This window comes from Hakea prostrata, chromosome 1 (genome assembly GCF_041222555.1).
Source record: "Hakea prostrata isolate BN-2017 chromosome 1, UWA_Hpros_2, whole genome shotgun sequence".
Lineage (NCBI taxonomy): Eukaryota > Viridiplantae > Streptophyta > Magnoliopsida > Proteales > Proteaceae > Hakea > Hakea prostrata.
Window position 1 is genome coordinate 39,772,499 of NC_142600.1, and position 4,349 is coordinate 39,776,847.

At 36.4% G+C, this 4,349-nt stretch overlaps 1 long non-coding RNA gene across 1 annotated transcript; it reads left to right on the forward strand.

Annotated features, from left to right (window-relative positions):
• The first annotated feature begins 265 nt into the window (after positions 1-265).
• On the forward strand, positions 266-2,392 carry LOC149028934 (uncharacterized). The gene is made up of 3 exons (XR_016172979.1): positions 266-329; positions 403-466; positions 2,358-2,392. It is a non-coding gene; the product is annotated as an uncharacterized LOC149028934 (long non-coding RNA).
• The last annotated feature ends 1,957 nt before the right edge of the window (positions 2,393-4,349 follow it).

The window sequence follows — 4,349 nt, forward strand, 5'->3', positions numbered from 1 at the left end:
ATACTAACTTATTTTACATTTGTTTATAGGAAAAACTTGATAACGAATTAGAGAAACAACTTCCAAAGGTAAGAGACACTTCTGTTGCCCAAGACAATGCTTTTGAGGTAGTCATTGGGAAGGAACGTCCGGGGCGGGTTCGTGGTGCAGGTGTAGGAGTTACACTTGCTAGTCGTCACTTCACTTAGAAAGACAATGAGAGGCGATTGGAAAGTGAAAAAAAGTCAGAAAAAATTGAAAAGTTGGAGAATGAGGTCAAAGACATGACATGACCCGATTAACTCAACTTGTAATGGATAGGCTTGGTTCACAAGGTTCAACTCACTTATGTAAGTGTGAAATGTCTTTATGAATTTTATTGGTTTCTTTATGTTATAAATTATTGACATTTTATTTGTACAGCTGATAATGGAAGCCGTTAAGGTCCTTGCTAGAGTTGGACTGCAGAATCCACAAAAATTTGAAGGTTATTTTCATCTTCCTAAACTTCTTCCTCTTGTCTCTTCTCTGTACCTTAGTTTTTCAACTTCTTCCTCTTGTTTAAGATTTAAGACACTTCAGCATGTGAAGGATATGATTCACTTTGTTTTTGTCAATCTAAGAGGACACTTTTATTTTTCTTTCTATGTGTTTTGTTTATCATACATGGATCCAATCTCAATGTCGTTTAGCTCTTTCTATTAGTTTTGAATCATATCAACTGGATTTCCTTGCCTAAATCCATTTCATCTTTATATGAGTGCTTTCATTAGAGCTATAAATCCTGTCTTTCCCATTCCATAACCTAGAAAAGGCAGAAAGAGAGAGAGAGAGACAAGTCTCTGCTAACCAACCAGGAAGAACAAAAAGAGGGCTTCACTGTCTCAAGGTTCCATCCAAGTATGTATTGTTGTTGGGATGCTTTCACTGGTTAAAAACCTATATAGTTGTGCACAATAACTTTTGATCATGTTCCTCATATCATCTGAATCATAGAGAATAGAGTAAAAGTAACATCTCGTATCATTATGATAGAACAAAGGTGTAGGATCTTCAAGATACAAAACTTTTATGTGTTTGGCTTTTCATTTCATTTCAAGTGGCATACTGTTTTGGTCTAGAACAGATCAAATGCTTAGGATAATCAAGGTCCAGAAATTTTATGGATTTGTCTTTCATTTGATTTCAATTTTATGACACAAATTTAATAAGATGTTGAATTGTGAATGCCATGTACTGATATGAATAATTACAGACGTGTTCTGTAACTAATTGGATTTCTTAATATACGAATCATCTAAGTACCCACCTAAAAAAAAAGAGAGACTAAGGCTCCTAAATCACTGGAAACCAGTTTGAAGTTGCTTGATTGGGAATCCTTCCAAATGTGGCACCAGAAGTTGGGCAAATCTTTTGTGCCCTATATATTCCTAGTGCACCATTTCCTTTTTCTGTTTCACCCTATTCGTATGATATTTTTCTATGAGTAGGAATAGTATAACTAGTAGCACTGGGCATTATGTGCTGTATGAAAGTAAGAAACTGAGACTGGTGTAGTTTATGTTATCGGAAATGCCCAAGTAGTAATTTATTCAGTTACTAAAGTTTCCTTGAATACTGACATATCCTTGTATTAAATCACCCACCTAAAGATTTATTTAAGCAGCGCGTAATCTAATATGCCCTTGTGAAACCAGAAAAACAACTGCCTTCAGTGTTCTCAAAATTTTTGTATAAATGTATTCTTACATTTTATTTTTTCAAAATTATTACTATTATCACAATATACCTATTGGTAGTACTACTGATCTATGGGTTTGATGACCATGATGATGCTTGTAACATGCTTCTCTTCCAAACTTTGAGAATTTGCTCAATATAAAAGTGGAAGTGTATCACTTTAGTTGACTCTTGAAATTAGTTCTAATCTCTCCAGTCTGGTTTTTAAAACCTAATCTATTTGAGAACACATCATTTAATCTTAATCTCCGGCAATAAATTGTATGTTTCTTAATCTCAAGGTACTGTCATAAGATACCTGATGACTACCCTTTAGCTTCAGCAACTCAAAGAAAAATTTCAGATCTTCTTGATAGATGACTAATTCAAGTGTGTCTGCTGCTGTTCATTAAGAAATGGGTGTGGAAGAGCAACGCTCCAGCTCTGAAGCACTCGATGAACCTGAGAGCATTTCTTGATCGAATCTGTAACAGCAGTGTTTGATAGTTACCAAAATGAAACATGCACCTAACACGTCTGTTAAGTTCTTGTCTTTTTCTTTTGTTAGAATGGATATGAACAACTCTGCCAGAGAATTCAAATGGTGGTTTGGAAAGGTGTCCCATATGAGCTGACTGGAGACTTGTCAGTCTTTTCAGGAATTGAAAAAAGAAACCATCCAAGCATAATTAAGATAATCAAGAATGCTGTCTACAAACCCAAATCTTCATTTTCTTGAAAACTTCATGATTATGAATCTGATTTGCAGGTTGTATGCCAGAACAAGGAAAATAACTCAGATGGTGTACCACATCTGGTATATTTGTCAAGAGAGAAGAGGACTAAACACCCACATAATTACAAAGCAGGGGCAATGAATGTGTTGGTTAGTTGTTAAGATTCACTTCAAACACATGTCACCAATTAAGCTTGAGTTCTATGTGTTAAGAGACTAGTTATATGAAAATTGTTTTCATGGTCTTAAGGTTGACCCTTTTGGTAATTAGTATGAAGTTGCAGCAGAAGTGAGTTACTAAACACTGAAGAATCATTTGTAGAAGAATCAGATTCTCTCTTGCACTGTCTCTAACTCACTCAGGTACATATGTTTTGTTCTGTTTGCCTACATTCTCTAGTTAAATAGTGTACTTCTTGCTGAAATATTGTTTTGTGTTCTTGTTAATTTGTCAGATCATCAACATAGCTGAAGAGGCATCAAGTTTGTTTTGAGTGCTCAAAGTCTTGTTGAGAGGGAAAAGAAAGAGCCTTCACTTGGAGTAAGTTGGAGAAGTGATGATATGGAGTTGATATTATCTATGGTGAAGAAGCTCACTGGAGGGCAAGTATAAAAATGAAAATTGTAAAGTAGAGCGTTCTTGTTAAATAGTGTACTTCATTTGTAAAATTGAATTTGGATTGATGGAATTGGATCTTCATTTGTAAAATTGAATTTGGATTGATAGAATTGAATTTGGCTTTTTGGAACAATTTTTTTTTTTAATTAAAAAAACCTATCCCAGCGTTTGTAAAACGCCGGCATAAGTATTATATGTCGGCAACGGCGTTCCGCAAAAAGTAATCTTGACGGCGTTTTATAGAAACGCCGTTAAAAGTGCCATCGTAAGTGACCATCACCGGCGCTTCCATTTAACGCTGTTATAACATACGGTGGTGCTTTTGCCAGCGTTTGTTGCGGCATTTTCGAACCGCCAGGAAAGTTTTACGGCGGCACTTTTTTGCTTATGGCAGCGTTTCCGAAACGACGCCGTAAGTTCGTTTTCTTGTAGTGTTCAGAGAAGTGGTTGAGAAAGCTTGGGGAGTCCATCAGGCTGGTAATTCAGAGCAGATTTTGTTGAAAAAGTTTGAGAAATGTAAAGGGGATTTAATGTACTGGAATAAAAACTCCTTTGGCCACATTCAAAAAAATATTGTGAAACTTAAACAAGAATTCATTGACATTCAAGAACTCCCTTATGATCAGGTGTCATTTCAAAGACAAAAGGAGGTGCAGGCTGCCTTGGAAGAAGAGCTAGAGAAGGAGGAAATACTTTGGAAACAGAAGTCCCGTATTGAGTGGTTGCGGGAAGGAGTTTGCAATTCAACTATTTTTCATGCTTCAACTATCCAAAGAATGCAGAAGAATAGAGTCTTGAAGCTGAAGCTGGATAATGGTCAGTGGACTCAATCCTATGATGAAGTTTATAGTGAACTCCTTCACCACTTTGAAGAGGCTGTAAATTCTAAAGGTGTTTTTCAATTTGCTCTGAATAAAGCCCTTGATTGTGTGGATCTGGTGGTCCCATCGGAAGTGAATGAGTTACTTGAAGCTATCCCCAGTGAAGACGAGCTGCTGGCTGCTTTGAAAGAAATGGGTCCATTGAAGTCGTCGGGCCTAGATGCATTCCCTCCTATGTTCTTCCAGAAGTGTTGGCAAATCACAAAACAACAAATCTTGATGTTTGTGGAAAATTATTTCAGGACAGGGGTGATTAGTCCAAAGATGAACAAAACTTTTGTTTGCTTAATCCCAAAAAAGCCAAGTCTTGATCAAGCCAAACATTTCAAACCTATTAGTCTTTGTGGGGGTGGTGGTGAAGCTCATTTCTAAAGTAATGGCAAACAGACTCAAGATACTTTGCGAGGTACTATTT